Source organism: Cheilinus undulatus, linkage group 15 (genome assembly GCF_018320785.1).
Source record: "Cheilinus undulatus linkage group 15, ASM1832078v1, whole genome shotgun sequence".
NCBI lineage: Eukaryota > Metazoa > Chordata > Actinopteri > Labriformes > Labridae > Cheilinus > Cheilinus undulatus.
The window spans coordinates 45,916,269-45,944,064 of NC_054879.1; the positions used below are offsets into that span (position 1 = coordinate 45,916,269).

Sequence of the window (27,796 nt, forward strand, 5' to 3'; positions counted from 1 at the left end):
ATAGCATATATAAGCTGTATTTTGAGCTGATATGACTGATATTTACACCTGATAAAGGTCACTATTTAAAGCTGATATGGCTGTTATTTACCACTGAAATAGGCCAGTATTTACATCTTGTAAGGTTGATATTTACTGCTAATCTAGGGTGGTATTTACAGCTATTATCGCTGTCACTTGTACCTCGTATAGGCCAGTATATACAGCCAATATGGGCTAATATTCAGTGCTGATTTAAGCTGACATTAAAAACCAATATAGGCTGACATTTCCAGTCGATATTGGCCATTAAATCTAGCTGATATATATCAGTGTTAAATATCAGCAGAGATTTTAATATGTACTTTTTAAAGCCTATATTGTTGGTATTGGTTTTATGCAAAATATACTGTGCATTCCTAATCTTTAGGTGCATAGTTACATAGTTTTTTATTGACATGGTTTTCCAGTTTCCCAAAGCTCACCTAATCTTGCCTCAAGGCACACAGGTGTGCCTCACCACACCATTTATAAACCACTGTTCTAGGGCCACCTATTAGACAGCAAACACCTACAGAGCAAAGACGCTTGTACTCGTCAGGAAAATGTAAAAGTCTTCTGCACCTGACAGGCGAGCTGTGTCTCATTAAAAGTGACTCATTATTTGCTCTGCCTGGTGTGTTTTTGTGTCTTGTGATACGACATCCTCCCTTTGATCATACATGACAGCCACGACGGCGTCATGCTTTATCCAAGCATGCCACGATGGAGAGGCAGGTTTTTAGATTGCGCATGAAGTAAGAAGAAGAAATCAGGAGGTTAAATAACACTCTGACCTCTCCTGCATGTCCATTGTTGTGACTCACACACCCTTCTATTTTTCCTCTGCCTCTCTTTTTCTCCTCCCTGAAACTCTCCTCCCTTTTATGACCATAGGTGTTAAACTGCCTCCTTGGAGAAAACTTCCTACCTCCTGGTTGTCTGATTTAAACTGTTGAGCAAAACAGCTCATTTTTTTTCCTCTGGCGTGGCTGTAAGGATGATATTAATTAGCATAATTGCACTGACCATGTGGACTGAGATTATTGTGTGGCTGCGAGGCTGTCTCTTCTATTGAAGCCCCTCTTACAGCCTGTGGATTGCTCATTGACTCACCAAGCAGTGCGGTTACCTAGCAACGCCTCTTGAATGTACTGTACAGTACTTCCCCATCTCATGGGCGCCTTTAATAATCTGCTTTGCCATTTCCATGTAAGCTTTGTTAAAAGATTTATAGCACATTTGAAATCGCTCCTGTTCTTCCATTGTGAGGCGGTTAATGGCGTACAGTCATAGGATAAGATGTAGTTAACAGCGCCGCCTTTGTATGCATGTCTTTCTATGGCATGATGCAAGAATGAGGGGATCATGCATGCTGATCATACCTTTGAATGAGTTGTCACAAACTGATGATCCGGGCAGGTCCATTAAGTCAACACTAGATGATAGTTTTAATAAGAGAGGATCAATTCTCCTAAAGCTAGCTGCATGCATGGATCACAGTGTTGAATAATGAGCTACATTTAAGTCTCAGTCAGGTGTATTAAGTAAATAATGCACATATTTAAGAAATGCAATAAAGCAGGACCACAGGTTTGCGATAGCATGCTATAAAAAGCTGAAGTGCATTTCCACACTGCGGGCAGAGGCAAAGGTTATCTATTTGCAGGTGATGGATCGAGGCGTTACATGTATTGTTGTTGCCGGAGTCCGGCTGTGAAATTTATGGCCCATATAAAGGCTGCTCATCATGCTGCTGACAGACTGTGTATATTCTCATCGACAGGAGATCATGGCTCCTGATGCCTTGTGAAATTGTGCCTGCTCTGAATCACCATGAAGGGAAACAGTCTGCATGTGGGCTGCTATGTAGACCTTAAAGCTTCGGTCTTTGCACTATCAATGCCCTTTTGTTTTCCAGGCCTCAGATGCACCACTATAGCTCTCTCCTTGGTGATACATCCGTACATTTATTCTATTCCCAGTCCCTCTTTACACAAATGTATTCTGCAGGGTTTTGTATCATGAGCTGCTCCAGTCTAACTAACCCAACATGTATAAATATTAGTCTCTACAACCTCTCAGCATGCAGCCAGGAACCTCTCAGGGAGCAAAACATGTTTTCCCAGCATCTAGATCACCTTGCTGCTCGTCCACCTCTTCGCCACGTTTTGTTTTATTCATGCTCCTACACTGAACTCCGTCTCCCATCATCCAGAAGCTAACCAGCGCCGGCCGATTGCCGCTTGACTGCGGCATCCAAACATCCGTGTGTCAGGAGCGAGAGTTAGCCCCTCTAATTCTGTTTCACTTCTCTTTGTATTCTCTCTCCTTCTCTTTCTCTTCACCTGTTTCTGTCCACTGCTTTTCCCCGAGGAAAGGAAGATGTTGTCTCCCATCTGGCTGACTTCACAGCAGACTGACAGTCTGTTGCAGTCCTCTTGTGACTCCCTGCTGCATAGAGCTCAGCCTACAGACAGAAGCCTGCTGAATTAATCCTGGCACATTTCTGCTAATGCAAAAGACAGAAATCTAGTTACATTTAAGAGCCTTCTATTTATAAAAGTGATCCTAACATAGCCGTCTGTCTGAAAACACTACTTTATTAAGCATTTGGGATGATAAAAGTGGCGTTTTTTCTTTGAATTGACACTCATCTCACATGCTTGATAGCTCTTTAGCATCAGTAGCTGCAGGGGAGGAATCTGACACCAATATTACCCCACTGAGATAAGATTCTCCTCAAATCTGTGCTTAGATTTAATTTGTTTAGCCCCCCTTGACATCACATTTGGAGTCACAGTTTTACAAGAGTTACTGAAATGCTGTAACTGAGAATAAGACTTCAGGCATTAGTAAATATTGTCATCTAAATATTATTAAAAACTGGTCATCTTTAATCATAGTCTAAACATTTATTATAGAAACTGGAAAATTGTTGTCTCATGTTAACTCATATACACAGCTTTTAATCTTGCTGTCTTGTGAAAACTACACAAAATCTACCTCAGTGGTCCCCAAAGTGGGGGTTTAGACCCCAGGAGGGGCCGTAAGATAGTGAAGGGGGGTCGCAGAATGCAAAGACAATTACAATATCATTTAAAGTGGACATTTTAACACATTATTGTTAAAATGAGTTCATCCCTAAAGGGATACTTCAACATTTTGGCAAATTCACCCATTGCCATAATCCCTATTGTCTCAGTAATAAGTTTTTTTCCTTTAGTTGTCGGTGCAAGCTGTTTTTAGATCGGCGGGGCTGAGATGCGAGCTGCTCAGCTATCGCTACGGAGACATATGGTATCCCGGCTTTCTCATCAAATTCATCAAATACAAAACCCAACAACTCCAAAACGCTCTCGTGGACAAGTTGTGACCTGCACATTCACCACGCTATGAAATAGTAACGTATAATTATGTAACATTACAACACATGAAGCAAATACTTGGAACTACTTTCATGAGTAAACCACTGAGCGGAGTGACACAGTGCGCACCTCAGGCAGTGCCGTAGTTACTTGGTTTCACCTGGAGTATCATCGGCTGAACGTAGTGGAAACTTTGGAAAAGATTGATTCTGTAGGCATAGGTTGGCAAGCCCCATATTTACACCACCAATCCATGCCGGCTCTGAGTCTCTCCTCAGCTCCTGGCTGTTTAGCAGCCTTGGCCTCTCTTCTTGCGCTCTCTTCTTCCAAAACCTTTCCAAAACTCTTCTTCTGTGTGTTCTGGCTCAAATAAATACGGGTGTGGGTCTTGGTTGGTTAAAAAAAAGTTGTCCTCGTTGTCCATCACAAAGCCCGCCATGATCAGACTTCGTCTTCTTCTCAAGTTTTGATGACGGAAGTACCTGCACTAAACGTGCACTTTTGAAATCACTCCTCCCAGCAGCCATGCCTGGAATGTAGTTCCGGCTCTAAAACATCTCTGTCTTGTAATGTTCCATTATTATTTCATAGCGTGGTGAATGTGCAGGTCACAACTTGTCCACGAGAGCGTTTTGGAGTTGTTGGATTGTGTATTTGATGAGTTTGATGAGGGAAAGCCATATGTCTCCATAGCTGAGCAGCTCGCATCTCAGTCCTGCCAATCTAAAAACAGCTTGCACCTACAACTAAAAGAAACAAGGCTACTCCTATGACTATAGGGATTATGACAATGGGCAAATTTGCCAAACTGTTGAAATATCCCTTTAACTACAAACATAGTTATTACATGAGATAATGCTAAAATGTAAGTAAAATGTACAAAAACTACCTAAAATGTGAATTTGTACATGATGCTTTGTGCAACATCTAATGCTTTAAAGGGGACATATTATGCAAAAATCAATTTTTCAGGATTTTCTGATAAAAATATGTGACCCTGGCTTGTCCACAGTCCCCCCAAGAATCAGAAAAACCCATTTCCTCACCCTCTCTTTCTCCATCTTTCAGAAAATGTGTGCTGAACCAAGCCATTCTCAGATTTCCCCTCATGATGTCATGTGGGGAGTTAGCCCCGCCCACAGGTTCGGTTAGCCCTCCCTGCTTGAGAGAAAGTTCCGCCCTCCTCTCCTGATCCTCCCTGAAAAAAAGTCTCGCTGGTTATCCCTCTGAGAGAGGTGTTCACTGAGACATCTTAAAGGAGGGTCCTGTGAGAGAGCAGTAGCTTGATGTGCAGTATTATACCTTGCATTGTGCGCCAGTATTATGTCTTGATTAGGCCATTAGGAGGCATATTTCCTGGACCTGGCCATGCCTTGTCTTAATGAGCCACCTCAGCTGTCCACTGTGGTTACTTTCAAGGCCATGTGCTTCTCTTTGGGTGAGGATAAAATGAAACGAGGAAGCGTGAGTCAGCAGTGGGAACTCGCAGCGAGGTGATTAAAGGTAGCGGCAAAGGCTCTTTCTGGGAGCAGAAGATTAAGACGATGCTGCTCTCTCATCTTTCTTTAAAGCCAGAGCCATTTGATGTGGCCCCTACAGGCCGCGCGTCCGGAGCCAACATTTCCACGGCAGCAGATCACAAACGGGAAAACACATATTCAAATATGTTTTGATACGAGTGGCTATCATTAGACGATAAATTGAAAGATTGGCTTGGCACATCACAGAGAGCATTTGAAATTCATCCCACTGAGGATTTGGCGACAGAAGATTTTGAGTCCAGAGCCAAACATTTGCAAATATAGTATAAAGTAGCATCGTCCCTCTGACACCAGGCTATCAAACATTTATGTCATTCTTGCAATGTCTCTCAAGTTAGAGAGAAGGCAGAAAAATGATTATTTAATCCAAGGCTCTTTGACAAATACAGCTTCAATTCCAAAAAAGTTGGGGCGCTGTGTATAATGTAAATAAAACAGAATGCACTGATTTACAAATCTCATAAACCCATATTATCACAAAAGAACAAACAACACCCCGGATGTTAAAACTGTGACATTTTACCACACCATCAAAGATATTAGCTCAACGACACATCTCAAAAAAGTAGGGACAGGGCAACAGAAGGCTGGAAAAGTAAGTAGTACCAATGATAAACAGTTGGAAGAGTATTTTGCAACTCAATTGCAACACGTCAGTGACTGACTGGAGAAAAAAAGGAGCATTTTAGAGAGGTAGAGTTTCTCAGAAGTAAACATCATCGTTTCCTCAAGCATAAATGTTCTAGTCTCCCCAGGTTCTGGGTCTTTTCAGCATACTGACCACTCGTGTGTGTGTCGACTGACCTTCTTGCAAGAAATAAAACCTTTTTGTCGGCCTGCAGACGTGTCTATTTCATTTCTCATCAGCAGCATAGAAAAATTGCCACAACAGTTCTCTTTAAGGGAAGGCCTTGCATTTTTCAGCAAGACAATGCTAAACCACATACCACATCTGTCACAACATCATGGCTTCACAGTAGAAAAGTCTGGCTGCTTAACTGGCCTAACTGCAGTCCAGACCTTTCACTATTAGAAGATATTTAGAGCATCATAAAACAAAAACTCTGTCAAAAATACTCTGCGGGGCACAGGCCTAGTGGTCTAAGGCTTGCCCCATGTACGCGGACGGCCCGGGCTCAAATCCAGCTGTGGCACTTTCCTCACCCCAGCTCTCTCGTCCCTGTTTCTGATTCTATCTACTGTCCTCTGCTATCAACAAAGGCATTAAAGGCCCAGAAAGAAATATTGTTAGTTTTTATCAACATGCCCACAAAAGCTGATTTAAAGATGTCTTATTTGATGTCCCTTCAGAATGAGTTTGTAATTACACAGTGAGAGAGATTACAAGTTTAGCCAAAATCTCTAGAGCCCACAAACTTTCTGTAAGCTTCTGGCTTTTCCCTCTTGACTTTACTTTATCTTGAACACACAGTTCCAGGGTGACAGGCCTTAAGGACTTAAAATTCATAATCCTGCTGTTGAAAACCTTTTCCCTGTGTGGTGATAATTTGTCAGAGGAAGGTCAGAGTCTGTTCCCATCACAGGCAGCTCCTCCTGACATCTTGTTTGTGAGATTCTCTTCACTGTTTGATTTATGATCATGTGAGCACAGTGTGATGTGCGTGGGCGTATGTGAGGATTTGCATGTATGAGTGAACGTACAGTATGAGTAAATGTGGCTTCCATACGGCCCTCATATTTCTCAGGGGGATAATCTCATTAGATTGATTCACATTTGACCCTCCGGCAGAGGATTTAAACAGGTCATAGAAATGCCACAGCATGGTCAGATTACTGACATGATGCCAACATGTCACATGTGGAATTTGGATGGAAACTAGTGAAAATGTAACAGCCTTTAATTCATGAAACATATTTCAGAAGGGTGATTATTCATGATTAGTCTGGATTTTGGAGGCGCCAGAGCAAATGATGCAGATAAAAGGTTGTTTTGAAGGCATTCAAACAGCTGGTTTCCTGATGTGGACACGGCCATTGTACTGTACATGGATGCCGCCATTAGCACAGATACATTAAACATGAGGCAGGCAGGAGCTGGAATAAAATGGAACAGATGGTAAGCATATTTTGAGCCGGGCCAGAATGAATAATTACCCCAACTGATGACACAGCAACGCCAGAAACGGCTTTCAAAAGTCTTAACTTGTCGTGATCAAAGTTTAAAATGGTGAATCCAAATTTTTCTAGTGTCAGAAACCTTGGAATGACACATTTCACAGGATGATTTTTGGCAAGCCTGAATCCAAAAGTGTGAAAATTCCTGAAAGAAACACCAAAACTGACTGGCTCGTTCTTAAACTGGCGCCCTTCGCCACTTTATCTCCCCTCCCTGTGCTGATCTTTAGTTTCCTTTTGTAAACACGCCACTGCCGCCGCTGTGTGTGACATTCTGCTTTTACAGCAGCTTAGCTCTCCAGGTTCACATGCTGCTGTTTGTCCTTGAGGGGACAGTTGCCCTCAGACCTACCTGTCAGTTTCAATAAGAGATGGCAAAGCATTTTTCGGTACATTTCCTGGAAGCATGGAAGCACTCATAGTAAAATCCATTTTTTGAAAGAGCAATACACCTGAGTAGGTTCTTTCCCCTGCAAAGTGAAGTTAATGTTTTCATGCAGTATTCATGCAAAACCCTTACATATTTTTAACCACACAGTCAGTGACATGGTCAAGCACTATATGAGTCTTTTCACATTGGCTCACAGGTTTTCAAACATCTTACTGCTGTAATTGGCGGCGTGTCTGTCTTGAATTGCACGCCACACCTTTGCTCCAATTGTTATTCATACCTCTCAGAAGAATTCTTGAGTGTACTGGTTTGAAACTGATGCCATAACAAATTATAGATGTGTAAACATTTTTGATAAAATCCAAAATTTTTGTGCCTTTTGCTCCAGTTTGCCCTCGTCCCCGAATATATCACTTCCCCTCTGTAACACATACGCTCGTGCTGCGTTCGATTTACCGCAGACGTAGAATGTAAGAGCTGGGAATCACATCACACCCAAGTTGAATGCATTCCATATGATAGGAGTTTGTACTGGGGGTCGCTCCAAACTTTCCAATTTGGAATTCCAAGTCTATGGCTCATTTCTGATGACACATCTGACAGACGGCTCAAATTTTCAGAGCTCTGAGAGTAAATGAAGTGCACCATAATTGTTCGCTGAGCAAGACTGTGGTGTTCCTGGTATCTGATCATGCGGACGAAACCCAGAGTCTTTTGGTCTCTCTGGTCCTACTATAGTTTTGTGAGGCCTGGACTTTGACTGATGGTGCAAGCTTGATTCCTTTTACTAAAAAATACATCTCACCACCGCTTCTCCAGCGAGTGCCTCCCTGCTTCTCTTTCCTCAAGACTGTTTTGGCTTTACTGCTCGTCCGTGTCATTTGACTTTGGAGACCAGTCAGACATGCCCTACCTGTTGGTCCATGTCATGTGTTTTTCAGCAACATATAAATTTATTTTACAGTCTTTTTCACTCAGTGTGGTCCCCAGGTGCCAGAGCTTAGTCCACATTGCCGGAAGTAAGTCAGACTCGTTTTCGGTGTGGGTTAGACTCCGCCAGGGCTGCCCTTTATCACCGGTTCTGTTCATAACTTTCATGGACAAAATTTCTAGGTGCAGCTAGGGCACTGAGGGGGTCCGGTTTGGTGACCTCAGGATCAGGTCTCTGCTTTTTGCGGATGATGTGGTCCTGTTGGCTTCATCAGGCCGTGACCTTCAGCTCTCACTGGAACGGTTCACAACCGAGTGTGAAGCGGCTGGGATGAGAATCAGCACCTCCAAATCTGAGGCCATGGTCCCCAGTCAGAAAAGGGTGGAATTCCTCTCCAGATTGGGAATGAGATCCTACCCCAAGTGGGGGAGTTCAAGTATCTCGGGGTCTTGTTCATGAGTGAGGGAAGAATGGAACAGGAGATTGACAGGCGGATCAGTGCGGTGTCAGCAGTGATGTGGTCTCTATATCGGTCTGTCGTGGTGAAGAAAGAGCTTGGTCGAAAGGCAAAGCTCTCAATCTACCGGTCGATCTATGTTCCTACCCTCACCTATGGCCATGAACTGTGGGTTGTGACCGAAAGAACGAGATCACAGATACAGGCAGCTGAAATGAGTTGCCTCAGCAGGGTGTCCAGGCTCTCCCTTAGAGATAGGGTGAGAAGCTCAGTCATCAGGAAGAGACTCGGAGTAGAGCCACCAGATGAGGTGGCTCGGGCATCTGGTCTGGATGCCTCCTGGATGCCTACATGGTGAGGTGTTCCGGGCATGTCCCACTGGGAGGAGGCCCCGGGGAAGACCTAGGACACGCTGGAGAGACTATGTCGCTCAGCTGGCCTGGGGACGCCTCGGGATCCCCCGGGAAGAGCTGCTTAGGCTGCTGCCCTCGCAACCCGACCTCGGATACACGGGAGAAGATGGATGGATGGATGGATGGTCGCCTGAAATATGTACCTTTTGAAAGTCCTATATTTCATTCTTTCTTTAAAAGTATCGGTATTGTATCGAATAAGAAAATATTGGTAATCTTTAGTTGTGGCCTTTTCCTCCAAGTCAGTTTCAGAGCTGGTTCAGAGTTAGAGCCTGACCTAGCCACAGCTTTGGTTTTCCGTAGCCAAAGAAACAGCTCTGGGCCAGAAAAACTGGTTCTGGCGTGGCACCAACTCCTTGCTGGATCAGAGGAAAGCACCAGTCTACGCCCAGGCGTCGTGCTGGGCTGTGGGCAAAAAACTGCAGTAAAATGACATAAGAACAAAGCAGAATGGAGACTGGCCATCTCTTCGTCAACAGGATCCTTAAAATAGGCTACAGCACTGCTGGAGACCATGGTGGAGGATTCTACAGTTACAAACTTCCAGTGCAGGGTATGTTTTATTTCCTGAGTGGTTTGTATTGTTGATAGCTTGGTTTGCTAGGATAATGGTGTTAGTTATCTTAAAATACTCCACACAGTCTGTACATTACATTTTGGCTCTTTTAGCTCCTCTATTATCCATTGTTCAAATCTTTTTTGTTTGGGTGTCTCTTTTTCTCTTTCCCCATGATAGACTTTGACATTTTCAGATAAGGCAACACAGCTGAAACCTCCACAGTCATTAGTTGTTCAGCCTGGAAATATTTTTGCACAGTAAAGTTTTGTTGGAGTGCATTATGCATTACAGTTGCTGAATGATTTATTCCATCTGACAAGTAGCCCATAATTGAATATAGCCTTCAAACGCAACGCTGTGAATGCTATCACACTCACCCACGTACGGCTCCGGCGCCTGCAGGAAGCCTACTCCACATTTGAGCCCAATTAAGATTGTTCTCTGTGTTATTACTTTCAGTATAACTCTCTAATAATGAAACGTGGGGCAGATGGGGGAGAGGAAAGACGGGTTGAATTTAAGTGTGAGTTAAATCAATTAAGCGATGTTTTTGTACAGGAACACTTCACGCAAGAGTTTGTGTTTTAATAGGCGGGGCGCGTCAGTCATGAAGCTGTCTGGATTTGTGTGTTTGTTCCACTTCTGTACCTACTGAGATCATAAACTCTGCTCCAGCTTTTACGGAAACAGCTGGCTCATTAAAGTGGGAAACTACTGATGTATTTAAGAGATACAGAAGTCAAGTTAAACACTTTCTTTAATTATTCTTCGAACCTTGTCTCAAAGGTGACCTGGCTTCCCTCGGCTAATCTCTAACTTCATTATCCTGTCACCTATCGATCCCGCCGCCTTCAGGAAAATAAATAAATAAATAAAAACAGCATGGGGGGAAATTAAGTGTGCCTCTGTGCTAACATGACCCAGACAACAAAAGTAAGACAGAGAGGGGGAAGGAAAACAGCGCTTCATTCATCCTGCTACATTTAGTCCAATCAGCTCCCTGAGGCTGAGCGCCGACGGGAGGCCTGACTCCTGCGGTGAGGGAAAGTGGGGGCTGAAAGCTTGCTCTATTTTTCTATAGCATGAAAAATGCATGTGGGTGATGTGATGTGCATTATGAATTACATGCAGGGGCTTATAAAACCATAAAGCTATAAGGATGTAAGTGTTGAGCATCACAGTTTGCTGACCAGCTGGTATCTTTATCCACAAGAATGCACCATGACTTATTCACATTTCTTTTTAAATTCAGTCAGAGGAATAAAATTGACTTGCTAATGTTAAATGTGCAGGGTGTTTCCAGAATGGGTTGGCTTAGCTGCTATTCAAAATATCGTTGGGTCACCTCAATACAAAACACTGTGATTGGTAATCTACCTGTTCAGTACTAGAGGTTTAACTGGAAAGCAGCTCTGGTGCAACAGGCTGCTAAAAGCTTTAGATAAAAATTTAATGTTTTCTTCAGATGGCATTTATCAAATTATTTATATACAGTACTGTGCATAGGTTTTATCATGGGGCCTGAAGGAGGGCAGGCTAGAGTCAGGCTTGACGCATGTGAGCATGCATGTGTGTCAGCCCAATTTTTTGGGCCCAAACATGCCTAAATATATATATTCTTATCTGTCTCTCTATGCGTCTATTAGGGCTGAACTGGGAAAAAATCTAATTGCATGTTTTTTCCTAAAATTGCAATTTGATATTTGATTATTCCGTGAAGGTCACATATGCAAAATACACTTTTTCAGGCTTTTTCAGCAAAAATATGTGCCCCTGGCCTGTCCACAATCCCCCCAAGAATCAGACTCCCCCAACCCCCCATGCTGAAACGAGACTTCTCAGATTTTCCCCTTAGGTAATTACACGAATGATGGCTCGCTTTAGCTTCTTTTGCTCTAGCTAAAGCTAACATAGCTATGCTGGCTATGCAGTAAACATTACTAGCTAAGCCAGTATAGCTAAATAAGCATTAGCAACATGAGCAAACTTAGCTAATGAAGCCACATAGATAACGTAGCTACATAGCTTGTTCAGCTAACGCTAGATTTGTGGATTAGCTTTTATAGATATCCATGTGCTTTGTGAGCTTAGCTTTTGCTACCTAGCTATGTTATCTAAATAGCATATGCAGCTAATAGAGCTACATAACGTGCGTAAGCTATGTTAGCTACATTAGATTGTTTTCTTAGAGGATGACCTCCCCCCCTTCACTTTTCAGAAAATGTGCGCTAAAACAAGCCGTTCTCAGATTTTCCTCTCATGATGTCATGTTGGGAGTTAGCCACGCCCCCAGGTTTGTTTGGTCCTCCCCGCCTGAAAGAAAGTTCCGTCCTCCTCTCCTGATCCTCCTCTCAGCCAGCAGATTAGAGGAGGGACAGGAGAGCCACATCCATTTCCTGAGAGGGGCGGAGTCAGACAGCTCAGTAACACTTAAAGCCACAGACACAAAAACAGCTCGTTCTGAGCATGGCTGAAACAGAGGGGTTTTTAGACTTGCAAAAATACAATACTGGAGTGTTTTTTTCAGCAACAAACTTCACAGGCATGTTTTGGGGACCTCTGAGACCAATATAAACTTGTCCTAAAGGGGTAAAATATGTCCCCTTTACGGTTCTCATCTTATGTAATTTCGGCAAACACAAGCAAATAATCCCTCTATGTTATAACCAACACAATATTAGATAAAGGGTTGAACAGTTTTGGGGGAAAAAATCTAATTGTGATGATTTTGAATTGGATGAGAATTGTGTTTTGACAAAAATTTCAAGTTAAAGAAAAATTGAAAATTCTGCGATTTGAAAAAACAACCATGACACCTTCTTTCTTTGTGCAGCAGGCGTTTGCAGAGTGCTCTGCAAGTGACTGGCAGTAGCAGACCAAGCAGCGGAGAGTCTAGTGGGTGTGCACAGCAAAAAAAATTAATTAAAATGTATTTATTTCAACTCAGTCAATCACACATAAGCAACAGTGATTCCTCTGCTCCTTTGTCATCCTGAGGTGCTGCTTGTGCAGCTCAGAACAAGCAGAGCTCCCTAACAAACAGGAACTATCCATACAGCTGTTGAAGCACAGGATAGATCCAGTTACATCAAATAGACTGGTGATATTTCCCCTGCAGGCATGGTAAAGCAACAGCCACAATTCTCGACCTGCAGCCCATGGTGGGTGAATTCTAAAGAAGCGTGCTGGGATTAAAAACTGAGCAACGTCTCTTCAAAAATGTTTAAATTCTGCAAAAAGGCATTTTATTTGTCAGTTTAAATGTCAAAGCTGTGGAGAGCCCACTCCTGAGTATAAAGCTGGAGTAACTATTCAAGAAAAAAAAATCCCTCAAAGGTGGTGTGAGTTTTTCCATCCTTAGATATTAATATACAGTCCTGTTCATATGTTTCAGGCATGTGGGCACTGAGGCTTCATCACAGGGCCTGATACATGTTGGCATGCATGCCAAGATCAAGCTCAACAGCATTTCCTTTGTCAGGCCTTTTCACCCCCGGTGATGCATCCTGAGACTGAGGTGAGGACTTTATTTTTCCAAAAATATTTTTCCCATGCTCCTGGTAATATGCAAGGACAGCTCTGTCACGAGTACATGGCTTGGACAGGTGGCGACACCATGAAAACGTGTCCCAGCAGTTTATGGGTGTCAGATGTTAGCTGTTGTCTGCTCATCTAGTATAACATCTTTGGATCGAGAAACTGAATTTTGGTGCTTTAAACCAGTGGTTCTCAACCTTGGGTTGGGACCCCCTTGGGGGTTGCAAGACACTAAGAGGAGGTCTCCGGATTCCCTAAAAAAAACCTAGTATTTTGTTGCCACTTTACACCAAATTTGCCAAATTTTAACCAGTTTTCATCATTTTTTACCCACTCTTATTTTTGCCATTTTAAACCCTTTCCACTATTTTTTCTGCCTGTTTTTGCCACTTCTAAACCAATTATTGCCACATAAGCCTAATGTTGCCTCTGTTGACCCATTATTGCCACTATTTACCCCATTTTACCACTTTTTATGCCCAATTTTCCCCATTTCAATCACATTTCACTGATACGCCCATTTTTGCCAGTTTGACAAATTTCTGCCAATATCTGCCTATTTTTCTTCCCATTTCACCAAAATTTCCAGCCATTTTGCCAATATTAAGACTTTTCAGCCACTTTTTAATTCCCTTTTACCACAATTTATGCCCATTTTTGCCACTGTAACCCATTTTTGCCTTTTTTCTGTAATTTTTTGCCATTATGTACAATTTTTTCAATTTTTAACCCATTTTCATTCTTTTTTCTTAAACAAAATACAGATATCACAGCTTAACTTTACAATAGACCATGATTTTGTTGACCTCCATGGTCCCCCAGTTTGGCTGGGCCCCAGAAAGCTCTCCCTTTTGTCCCCCCTTTTGGACGGCCTTGTCTCCACATGATTATCCTAGAATGTTCATGGCTGTTCAACCACCTTCAGGTACAGTGGTCCCCGGTCTCTGACACCTTTATTTTGGGGGTCACTGGCTGAGAAGGTTGAGAACCCCTGATTTAAACTGACGGGCCAGTGATGGCAGTGAGCCAAATAATTTAGCTTCCAAGTTGACACAAGCCGGAGCGCAGCAATGCAATCACAGATATGGATATTATTAATGCGCCACCATCTCCACTCATCAGAACAAGCTTAGAAGCTCTGTAGAGCGAGGGAGGTGAAAGAGAATCAAGCAAAGCTTTGTTTGACACTCCCAAAGCGTTTGCCAATCTCCCTCGCTTCTTGTTCCTCTTCTTTGTCTTCGTGGACTGCATCCCTCTCTGACTGTTAACACTGTTTGGAATCAAGCAGATTTAGTCACGTATCAGTCGTGTTGCATGCTGTTAGGACACGCAGTAACAGTAATCATATCAGTGAAGGAAAAGAAGTGTGTAAAATACTGTAGGAATTAAAGCAGAAAAAAGGGGCTGACGTAAGAGCGGATTCTAAAGACACAGAAAGCTTTTGACAGACAAATGTACAAAGTTGAAGATGGCACTTGAGATAAACACTTAACAGAAGACTGGAGTCTGACTGCTGATTGGCTGATAAATGGAAGAGAAGAGGTTGATAGACTTTGACATTGACAAGGCAGAAAATCTCAGCAGGGTGCTGAAGTGTTTTTAGGAGAAGAGAGATCATCATTTTAGGATCAGACAGATCATCAACATTAATATTCACATCTAATTATTGAAGTAAATAGCTGCTTACTAAGCTGGAAAATGTTAAATAATAAACTTTTCCTTTTAATGGTCAGGACAGTGGTGGCTGCCGCATGATGCCTTAAAACAGGGATGTCAAACTCAATCACAGCAGGGGCCGGGTTCTGGATTCAGGACGAACCTGAGGGCCTAACAGGGTCACCTTTTTAACCAGAAACTGTCAACCTTGTTTCACTGGTAATAAAATATGAAAAAAATAGCACTGATGATAAACGATTTTAACATTTAAGAGTAAAAAAGATACGTTTAAAGGCTCACAATCTGAGAAAAGTACATTTATTAGTTCCAACAAGGTCAAAACATGACATTGAAATTGAAAAATAATGTTTTTTAAAGGCAAATATATCAAATATATTTGAAAGAAAGTCAAAATCATGAGTTTAAAAGGTCAAAATATGAAAGAAAATTTGTAATCATGAAATTAAAAGTCAAAATATAATTGAAAATTTTAAATTGTGAGTCTAAAAGGTCAAACTATGGGATTATGAAGTCAAAGTTTGGAGTTGAAAATATGAGGTAAAATACAAAGTAATTGGTTTAAAAGGTCAAAATTTCACTGAAAAAATTAGAATTAGGAATCTTAAAGCTCAAAATATTCTATGACAAGTCAAATTTATGAGATGAAATTCTCAAAGTATGAAGTTAAAAGTCAAAATCCTACGTTTGAGTCATAATTGTGAAATGCTAAATTGAAAATGTGAATTTAAAGCACAGTTTCTTTTCCCACATTCCTGACTTCTTATCTAAATATTTTTAATCCTTGCTTTTTCAGATTTTGTGACCTAATGAGGATATCGTAAATCATCAAGGATAAGTTCACATTTTTATACTTGAGGAAATCTGCAGACCTCAGACAGAAATATGGGATCATCTTTGGGCCGGATTTAACTGTCCATGGGCCGGATTTGGCCCCCGGGCCTTGAGTTTGACACCTGTGTTTTAAACAGATCAAACTTATCCCATCAAATACTCAGGCTCTGTTTATCGCCCATCGTTAATGGTAGCAATAACAAAAGCTAGCAATCTTTTATTTAAGCATGTGCATGTGCACAAGCAGGGTCCTGTTTCTACGGTCCTGAATCTGCTGCCTGCGAGCCTGCAGATACCCCCTTCTGCCCAAGCGGCAACCCCCAGTCCTGAAAAATGAAGCAAATGCATAAGTGCAAAAAACTGCAATATGGTAAGTGTCCACTGGCTGCAGGAACTCATCACATGCTAAAAAGCAGTTTGTCGCACTAGAAATAAACAGCCTGGTTCAAAAAATGAGAAGTGTCTCATTAGCTAATGTCTTCATGAGCACACACTGGAGGGGGGGGGGGTTTGACGATAGTACTAGTATAATGAAATAAATAGAATATTTTGCCCCAGATGACCCAGCCATGGACGTAACACAGGAGGAAAAAGGGTACTGATTACCCGGGCCCACAGTAGAGAGGGGCCCTTGGGAAGACTGCAATGAGTGTGTTTTTATTTACTTTTTCTTAGTAATTAGTAGGGGTGTAATGGTATTTGTATTCTTCCCGTACCGTCACGGTTCGGTGCATGCAGTAATGTGACAAACACGTCTGAGTATGAAAAAAAGTCGAGTTCTCACTTCAATCCAGGTGGCAGCAATGAGTCTAAAAGCTGCCAGCAATCATCATTACAGAAGAAGGAGCAGTTACAAAAACAACCGAAGAAGAGTGATTGGGCGTGTGGAGTCAGAAAAGCCGCCGGCTTCATTTAAATCACCCGTATAGCAATGGTGCTCTGGCTCTGAGAATCACATTAACTTTACCTTCAACTATCAGCCTCGACGGAGTGAGAGAGGGACTCTGCAGCTGTGTCATAGGTGAAGTTATCCTCAGATTTCACTCTGCTTTGACCTCTTTATCCTCAAAGACGGGCTGTGGAAAGTTCTTCCAAACTTTCTAGTAGGTCGCATCGGTTAAAAAAGTAGTCCACTGCTGAAGTCCGTGTTGAAATCGGCAAATAGGCCGCTAATTTGCATACTTAACAAGCTAACTTGCGGTTGTGTGATGATACGTTCAAGTTAGCTGGGAAATTTTAGTGTTTAAAGAATGGGTAAAACTATGTCAATATATCAAAGAAAATAACCTAGTTATTCAAAAATGTTTTTATTTATTAATATTTTTAATCGTTGAAGAACTTTTGGAGGGAGGTCGCAGCATTATTTATAATTTAAATGTAATTTATTCTGCCTATTTATTTTAATACAATTTAATTAAAAAATTAAAATTGAATTAAATTTATCTGCTACAAACACCGTACCGAAAACGTACCAAACCGTGACTTCAAAACCGAGGTACGTACCGAACCGACATTTTTCTGTACCATTACACCCCTTATAATTAGTGTCATTATTGAATCAAAAGCAACTAAATGAGTTTGTCAGCAGACTGAAATTTGAATCAAATAGAGTGGAATAAATTACTGGGGGGGTTTCCAGTGCTGCAAAATAATGCAAGTAAATTTAATTTAACCATAGTAAAAATATTGCTCATACATTGGGAAATTATGGTTCAGACACATTTAAATGCATAGATATTGGTAAAAATGACACAACATTTGTTACTTGGCTGGCTGGTTAAGGGGGCCCTGTGTAATATTCTTCCCTAACTACGCCCCTGGACCCAGCCCAGATAAAAAGTCCGGACATGCCCCTGATGAAAAACCTCTATGGGAATTCTACATCACAGGTTTTTGGCTGAGATTTATACGTCTGCATGTTACAGACAGAAAACAATACCTAGCATGTTTTGTAGTATTATGCTGCATTCAATTGTACTTGGAACTCGGATAAATCCAACCTCTGAATCAGAAAAGTGCAATAGGACAGCCCATGAGCTCGGGACTCCTACTCGGGAATTCGGGTAGGATCCAAGCAGCCCGAGTCGGTCAGAATGGCGTAGCAAAATGGCGTCCAACAACGTGAGAGTCACTTTCTCCTCAACTTTTACTTGTATGTGTCGTCTAATTTAGCATTTGTGTTACTACAGTACAGGCCTGTGCACAGCTCGCTTTGATGCCCGTATAAATTCAATGATGCATGCAGGATTCCCCTCGCTGGTACGTTCAAGTCATACTTACAGCATATGACGTTTCTCTTTCTCTCTCTCCCTCAAGTAGCTAATATATTTCCCCAACAGGAATTTTTGATCCTCGAAAAACATCCAAAAAAAAATATCAGCTTACTGCGGCTGGCCATGTTTTCCAAGCTTATGCAATGAAATCCCTCGGAAGTCAGAATATCCGACCCGGGTCTTTCCAAGTTCCAAGTACAATCAAACGCAGCATAAATTGCAGAGTATGTGAAAGAAAGTGGCATAAAACTCTGCTGTAATTGCATACACGCTAACAGCCAAGTGTCTGTGTACAATAAACAGACTTTTTTGGCAGCATGTAAACACTCGACTACCTGGGGAAGAGCCCAACACTGTTTACAACCTGGTACAGTAACAAAAGGAACACAATGTGTGTGTCGCCTCCTGAAATATTCATCCCTCTGCCACGGCAGACACTGAAATGGCTGCGAAAAGACAATGATGAAGTGAATGACCAACAGCGGGAGGGAGAGACTCTGCCCAGCCGAGTGAAACCAGCCCTGAATCTACTATCAGTCCTTGTCCTGCTGCTGCTGCTGCTGAAATATATAGAGAGAAGTCAGGAGACCAAACCGCCCTCCTGTAGAGAAGATACAGTAAATTAAAACATGCTCAGATGTGGAAACACTGTTTTCTAGTTGCAGTTGCTAGGTAACAAGTGCTTCAGGGGGAAACCCTCATTATGAAGTATTTTAAACGCGTCATTAATTGCTAATTTGGAGATAGAAGTATTTGAGTACTTATCTTAAATACTTTTAAAGACGTCAGGAGCCACTTATGTCGCACTGCTCTAAAGCATGAGCGTGAATTGTTCCCATTAATATTTGATTTTTAACATGACGGATCTGAAGGTAGACTCTGTTGTACTGTATCTGGATTCAAAAAGCCTCCATGTCACGCATGCAGAGACAAAAGAGCTGCAAACAGTTGCGCTCAATCTCTCCCTCATAGCTCCACACTTATCAAACAGTTGCCTCCACAGCCAGAGCCGAGGATGCAGCCGAGAATCCGCCACCCTCGTCTGAACAGGCTTATTTTTAGCACGCATGGATTGTGAGAGAGCACTTGTTTTATTTCAGTCCTACTGGCTCTGCTTGAAGCACCACAATTATTCGGTGCCCTTCGAGTATGCAGAGTCATTTTCCTCGAGCGTACATCCAGCACATGGATGAACAAAAGGTGGCAGGATTTATGAAGGTTCACTGCAGCTCACAGGAACCTTCCTCGTGGCCATGGATGAGCCTTTTCTCTCTCTGTCTCTCTCTGAAAGATGACATCAACCTTAATGATGGGGCAGTTCTTCTATCAATCAACATTTTTATCATATTCTTTCTGTTTAAGGCTCAAATGTGCAAACATTACAACCCTTTCTCCAGTGCCAAAATACCATCATGAGTCAAGATGCCACTCTCGACGAGTAAAAAATAGATCGTGCCCTCAAAATGATATTTTTGTCAAAAGGAGGGCGACAGTTGCGAACTGATCTTAAAGCAAACATGAAATGGAAGCGAGTGGATGGAGTGAGCATCAGGCAAACAGGCTCAGCACTCCAGCAAGGAGAGAGAGAGTGGGCTCGGTGTGATGTGTCCTCTTCAGCTCCTTCTTTTTCCCTGCGCTGTTGGCGACTAAAGCAGAGAGAGAGATTTCGACTCAGGTGCAAACTGAGCTGTTTTGCAGACGCCCACACCGGCCCGTTATCTTACAAATACAATACACCAGAGACAAGGCATCTGTTGTGGCTGTGTGTGTGTGTGAGAGAGTGGGTGTGAGGATGCAGAAGTATGCAGGGATGTTTTTGTGTGGATGTTTGAAACCATGGAAGACAAACAGAGGAGGATTTTTTTTTTAGCATCGTTTGTCCTTTGCCCCTTTCTGTTTCCCTTTTTAAAACAAATCTGCTGTAAAAATACAGGATAAAAAGGGGGAACATTGATCCCTGAGTCTCTGCAGCAGCTGCTTTAAACATATTATATTATCACTCTAGCCAGGAGAGGAGCTGAGGGATAAAGGGGGGAAGTGCAAATGTAAAACAAGTCATGACAGAATCTGACAAGAGACAGAAATATCCCCTCTCTCCCCCCTCTGGTGTTCTCTTTTACACTCGCTCAACCATTTTAATCTTCCCCTTAATATCATCCCCTCCCAACTCAACTTTGATCACTGTCATTCTGCTAACTTACAGGATTGGAAGGATTGAGACAAATGCATTATTCATCCCACACACCAATTTGAGTCTCCTCTGCTGTCTGTAATGCACTTCTCTCATCTCACTGTCAATTTCTGCCTTTGTTTCGTCAGTACTGCTCTTTGGGGATCTGTAAAGTTTAAAAGAAAGGGATTAAACCATTTCCACATGAAGGAAAAACTTCAATAAGTGATAAATTAGAGTCTGCAATATTATTTAAAAAGCATTATCCAGTTGATTGTAGCTGCCGGTTAAAGGATGTCCTTGCACGCTCAGATTTCTCTCCAACAAGTGCTGCCCTGAAAGCCGTAAAGCTTTACTTTATGCTCAGTGTCAAAAACCGTGTTGAACAGAAACTCCTCTATTCTCCCACCCTCATATTTGTTTCATGGAGCAGATATTGTTGAAACACTATCATCATCGCCCTGAGCAGAAATGAGCGCTAAGCTTCCCGACTCAACCTGGCCGGCAGTAAATCACAGCCGGAGCTCGGCTCCTGAGTCAGGAGGCGCTGCAATAAAAACTGAATTGGAAATCACTACAGAGGCCTCGAGAATTTGATTCACTCTCTAGTCAGATGGACTCGAGTCTAATCTGTGGACTTGAAGGAGATCAGCATGTAAAAAAACACAAAACAAACATGCAGCAGTGACAAAATCTGTCAATCCAACAAGGTTGCATTTAGACCAGGGGTGTCAAACTCAAGGCCCAGGGGCCAAATAATGCTTTTAAAAGGCAAATATATAAATAAGAAAGTCACAACCATGTTTTTAAGGCAAAATTATGACTCAAAATTTAAAACTGTGAACCTAAATGGTAAAAATGTGAGATAAAAGTCAAAATAATACATTAAAAAGGTCAAAATATGAGATAAAACGTCAAAGTTGTTAGTGCAAAAGGTTAAAACACAAAATTAAATGTTGAAATAATGCTTTAAAAGGCAAATATGTAAAAAAAAAGAAAGTCATAATCGTGTTTTTAAGGCAAAAATATGACTTAGAATTTAGAATAGTGCACCTAAAAAGGTAAAATATGAAATACAGGTCAAAACAATAATCTGACAAAGTCAAAATATGAACTAAAAGTCAAAATTATAAACTCACCCACACCCTCAGCATCACCGCCAAACACACAGAGGGTTTAAAGCAGGTAATTCGGAGGTAAAGAGAACGTCTAGGTATAAATAACGTTATGACACTGTCCACATCGTAGAATGCTAACAGGTTCGCTATCAGACAGTGTGAGTTTCCAGCCAATAAAAATGTACTACGTCATCACAGCCAATCACAATGTGTGACGTCATCTCCACCCCCTGACAGATCTGGTACCTACACCAGCCCGTGGTACAGTTACACCTGGCCCGCAAGATCATATCCTATTCTTATTATAACTGGCCCTAAAACATGAGGTCTGCAGATTTCCTCCAGTGTAAAATGAACACTTAACCTTAATGATATCAAATACCTTAAGACATAAAAATGTGAAAAAATGAAAAGAAATGTGGGGAAAAAAATCATTTTTTTTCATTTCATATTTTAAATTTTTCATTGTACAATTATGACTTCAGTCTTTAATTTTGACTTTTATTTTATATTTTGAATTTTTACAAGTATTATTTTGACTCTTTGTCTCATATTTTGACCTTTTCAACGTATAATTTTATGTTATCTAATATTTTGGCTTTTTCAATTTATTATTTTGAACTGTATCTCATATTTTACCTTTGTAGGTGCACCATTGTAAATTCTAAGTCATATTTTAACCTTTTCAATTTATTATTTTGACTTTTGTGTAATATTTTTACCTTTTAGGTTCACAGTTTTAAATTTTGAGTCGTAATTTTGCCTTAAAAACATGATTGTGACTTTCTTTTTCATATATATATTTGCCTTTTTAAAGCATCATTCTAAAATTTAATTTCATGTTTTGACCTTTTGCACTAATAACTTTAACTTTTTATGTCATATTTTGACCTTTTTAATTTATTTATTTGACTTTTATCTCACATTTTTACCTTTCAGGTTCACAGTTTTAAATTTTGAGTCATATTTCTGCCTTAAAAACATGATTGTGTGGGGCGTGCCGGTAGTCGGGTGGTTAAGGTGCGCACCATTCGCGGGCAGCCCAGGTTCAAATCTGGCCTGAGGACTTTTGCCGCATGCTTCTCGTCCCTGTTTCTGAGTCTATCGACTGTCCTCCTCTATCCAATAAAGGCACGAAAAGGTCTATAAAAGGTCTATAAAAAAGACTATCTTTTTTATATATATTTGCCTTTTAAAAGCGTTATTTTAACATCTTGTGTTTTGACTTTTTGCACTAATAAGTTTGACTTAACTTATTATTTTGACTCTTTAAATCTCAAAATACTTTATCATCAGTGCTAATTTTACCCCCATAATTTATTACTGGTGAAAATGAGGTTGACAGTTAAATGTGGACCCTGTTAGGCCCTCAGGTTAGACCTTAAGTCAGACTCTGGCCCCATCTGTGACTGAGTTTGACACCCCTGATTTAGACCCAGCAGGCTGGCTCACGCTGGGATGACTCAATATTATAGATCTGCAGGAGTTTCAGTACGGGATAAAACACAAAGAGTTTCAGTGGCTTTGAGACGGGGAAGAAGAAATTTAGACGTGGAGAACTCGCATTCATTCATGGGTAAGAAGTAGCAAATACAAGTAAAACAGAAGTAAATGAAAGATTTGCAAAGATAATCTAATCTTTTGTCAAAATATTGAGATTGCGATGTAATATGTGATTATTTTACAGTTGCTCTTTTTACATTTTGTTCAAAAATACAAACAATCATTCTATATCATAAACAGCACAATATTAGATAAAGATTTAAAACGAAATATCTCATTGAAATTTTGGCTCATATAGCAAATTTGATAATTGCTGTATTAAAGGGATGATCATTTTAATTTTGACCAAGAAAAACATAAACATGAACACTAAAACTAGGATTTGTAGTAAACCATACTGAAAAAAGACACGAATGTTTGCATAATGTGTAGAACATAAAACCTCTGCTGCGTGAAACTGTTTCAAACTGGTATTTTGACACATTCAGGTCAGAGAAATATTGCACAGTCTGCGATTCTGAAAATTGCAGCAGGACATATTCTGATTTAATCTAATTTGCGATTAATTCCCCAGCCCTAGTAAGAAGTAAGCTACCATTCTTTGCTGCTGCAGTGGCTCCTTTGGTTCTTCTTCTCTGCTCTAAAACGGTAGCTTGTGCATGTGGGGTTTTCCGGCAGCAAAGAAGAATTGATTTCCAGTTTCTAGCCCCAACGGTTAGCATGACTAAAAGAAGCAAAATATAAACCAAACAGTATCGGATCAGTGCATCAACTCGTATACTCGCTTATACCAATACCTGCATTTTAAGCAGTATCAGACGTATTTAAGCGATTTAGAAGGAGTGAATACTCCTTACTTCTAGTGAGCAACCCTTGAGTTTTTCAATTAAAATCACAGTATGCTGGTAACTAAGAGCAGTTCTCTTTTTAGAGTTCCAATTCTGACGCCAGTAGCAGAAATATGTCTGATACCGCTTAAAATTAAGGTATTGGTATCAGCAAGTACACAAGTTTATGCACTGATCAAATACCGTTTGGTTTAGCTTTAAATTTTGCTTCCTTTAGTCATGCTCACTGTTAGCACTATAAACTGAAAATTGATTCTTCTTCTGGAAAATACTGCATGCACGGGCTACCGTTTTTAGCTCAGAGAAGAAGAACCAAAGGACCCAGTGCAGCAGCAAAGAATGGAGGCTGCTATCAAAAGTTAAATCACTTTTGAACCATAAATTGTTGCTGCTTACTTCTTTCTCCTCTTGAAGCTAGCCGTTGTGCCGTCCCATTGGTGTTACTGATGCCTTGAATTCACTTGTGTGACTTTTGGGACTTCAAAGGTGAAATCCACACCAGTAAACCCGATACTGAACGTCTTTTCATCCATTTAAATCCAATTACAATCATTTATTAACGCTGACTTGAATGCTAACCTGTCAGCCAGTAGCAAGTTTTTGCTGTTGTTGCCTGAATAAAGCATGATATATATAGAGAGAGAGATAGAGACTGTGATGCAGCTCCCTGTATTATTAATATTTTAATATTTAGCAGTAAAACTCAATAATCAGCAGAAAAACAACTTTAGGCACACAGAGATGGCACACAGAAGGGAGGGACCCTCGAGAAGTCTGCATGAAAAGTTTTTATTTATTTATTCTTGGTTTTTAGTGTCACTATTGAATCAAAAGCAACTAAATAAATTGGTCAACAGACAGCAGTTTGTATCAGATAGAAAGAAATAAAATGCTGGGGGCCCCTGCTTCTCCCTTGATAGTATATTCTCACAATTAAAACTTTTAGCAACAATGGCTCGTAGGTCTCCATGACAACAGCTGAGGATCAAAATTAACAGTAGAATTTCTCTGAAAACTAAATGTTGCAGATTTTCACAAAAAAAAACAAAACAAAACACTAATAGATTAAAAAGTTTTGTGACTTTTTTGGCAAAATAGTTGAAATATTTCTGTGTGGATAAAAAGTAACTTTGTTTTGGATCCTTAACATTTTCTTACAGATTAAATATTGTGGTTAAAACCAAACAAAAAAAGGCCGACAAAATGTCATGCTTGGGAGCAGCAACTGCGATGCATGATGGGAAATACTCTATTGTTGGGCTAGTGACACAATGCATTGTGGGATAGAATGAGTGCACTATATAGTGAACAATGCTACCTCAGAATGCAGACACCACTACAAAATGGCGTATTCACTATATAGAGCACTTTATAGTGAATATGTAGGGAGTGATTTCAGACACAGCTGATGTCTAACACTTGAAACTTTGATTTTTATGGACAAAAATTTTCAAACTCAGAGTATAAGAGTAAAAATATAGTTTCATTTTTGTCAGAAAGTCTTTACGTCGTTGATTAAAACAGTATCTGTTGCTAGAAGTCAGGAGCAGCCAATGCTAGCGGGATAATTCAGCCAACACCTGCTGAGTTATTTTAAATGCATTATCTGTAAGATCGAAAAGTTGAAGGGAACTTTGAAAAAAAAAAGAGTTGTGTTAAGTAAAAAATACAAACTAGCTATATCAGCTCTATTTTTTCTGAGTTGATAGGACACATTTTTAACCCTTAGAGCTCACAGCTTTTTTTTCCTCATCATGTCTCGTCTGGACTTTTTTTCTTAAAAAGCTTGTAAAACAACCCTGTGGTGCACAGTCAAGCTCTATACATCCTTTTTTTCAGGACAACCTGGGCTTTAAGAATACATCTACTACAGTAATGTCACTTGTATTTTGAAAAAGTTATAGGACTCTAAAGACAAAAGAAAAAAACAAATCAGAATTTGAAACTCAAAGATTTTCATTGATAACACACAGTAAACAACAGTGACTAAGCATTTTCTTTGCAGACTTGTTCTCCCATCAAAACAGTGAAAAAATAAACATTCTGTGACTAACGATTTTCAAAATATCTTCATATATACAAAGAAAGTCCATGTGCTTTTTTGTAGTTAGATTCAATTGCGCCGTTCCTTTAAGCATTAGAGAAGCAACTGGTCGACTTCAACTCCCACAATGCATTGCATCTAAACATTGCCCTCAACAAATATGGGGCTGCTCACCGAAGAAAGTCAAATATCAAAAATGGATTAAAAGTGGACAAAAAGACGCTTATTATCGCATCTAACACTGTGGATTTAGTCTTTAAAGACCCTGAAAGGTCACCGAAGTTCTTGGCTCACTAGAACAGCGTCCTTAAGGTTTACAGAGACATGGATGGTAGCAAATGAAAAGCAAAATGGTCATCTTTCAGAGGAAAAAATAGTAAGTGTCTACGATGTATGGTTCAAAAGTTATTTTCGTTTTTCTAAACTGTGTCACTTCTTGTTTTATACGACAACCCTGTCTTCAGAGACCTGGGGAAGTCAGCCAAGTTCTGGGCTCACTAGAACATATGTAGAAAGGCACAACACAGAGCTTTCACAGGAAAAAACAAGTTAGTCTCTATGACTTATGGTTCAAAAGTTACTAAACAAATTACGGGTTAAGGGTTGTGCCTGTGGAACAGATCCCTGCCGCTGGAGCTCTAAGGGTTAATTTTTATCAATGAGTACTGTCACTGTAATCAAATTATTTAACAATCATCCCTTCATCTGCAGAGTTTTCCAAGAATGCCTTTGGGCATTAGACAGTTTTGCACCATGAGTGAAGTTACTGACTCAGTCAGGTAAAGTCCCTACCTTGCTACATTCAGTGGCATTGATATTAAGTTTAGAAATAAGGGAAACAAAAAACATGTTTTAACAAAGCAGTTAACATGTTGATTTGATTTAAACAGGATTTTTAGGTGTAAGAAAGTTCCCACAGGGCAGTTTATCTTATAAAAGTCAACATAGCCCAACTTAATGAATGAATAAAGATTACTCAAAACGAATCAGTTTTGACAGTTCTGTTTATCAAGTCTTATTTCATTTTAAGGGTATAGAGCCCTTTAACATTACACTGAGCGGCTTTGCTCTACTTGATTTGATTCATTGCTGTAGGGGACTGGCTTTTCCACCACAACTAAGCTAGCCTTGATGATGCAGGGTTTTAAGTGGATGATATTAAAAGTCAGATCTTCAGTGAGCTTTGTTTTATCCTGCCAGAAGAAGAAGAAGCACTGGCTTTAGCTGTCCATGCTGCTGTCCCAAGGTATTCCAAAGTTTGGTGCAGCAGTTGCTACTTAGAGGTCACATATTTTACCCTATAAGACATGTTTATATCGGTCTCAGAGGTCCTCAAAACATGCATGTGAAGTTTGTTGCTGAAAAAACACTCCAGTATTGTATTTCTGCATGTCTAAAAACCCCTCTGTTTCAGCCCTGCTCAGAACGAGCTGTTTCTGTGTCTGTGTCTACTGAGCTGTCTGACCCCGCCCCTGACCACACCCCTCTCCGGAAATGGATGTGGCTCTCCTGACCCTCCTCTCATCTGCTAGCTGAGAGGAGGATCAGGAGAGGAAGGTGGAACTTTCTTCAAAGCAGTAAGGGCAAACCAAACCCTGGGGGCGGGGCTAACACCCCACATGACATCATGAGGGGAAAATCTGAGAACGGCTTGTTTCAGCACACATTTTCTAAAAGGTGGAGAGAGAGTTGTGGGGGGGTTTCTGATTCTTGGGGGGACTGTGGACAGGCCAGGGGCACATATTTTTGCTAGAGAAGCCTATAAAAGGCTATTTTGCATGATATGTGATGTTTAAACACGTCTGTGAGGCGTTCCTGAATGGTGACAAATCACTGTAATGTCCCCGTGGTACGCTTGGGCCATGTGGGAAAAAAAAAAAAAAAAAAAAACACCCAATAGAGGTGGCAGACAATAATGCTCAAAATTGACAGTGTAGCATGTGCATGCATTTCAGGATAGGCAATGTCAAACAGGTTTGCT

General features: G+C 40.8%; 1 long non-coding RNA gene across 2 annotated transcripts in view; it reads left to right on the forward strand.

Annotated features, from left to right (window-relative positions):
* The window catches only part of LOC121522941, a 63,099-nt gene that overhangs the window by 11,690 nt on the left and 23,613 nt on the right, over positions 1-27,796 (forward strand). For both annotated transcript variants that reach the window (XR_005993011.1, XR_005993010.1), the window contains exon 2: positions 13,209-13,331. This is a non-coding gene — a long non-coding RNA (uncharacterized LOC121522941). The remainder of the gene's footprint in view (positions 1-13,208; positions 13,332-27,796) is intronic.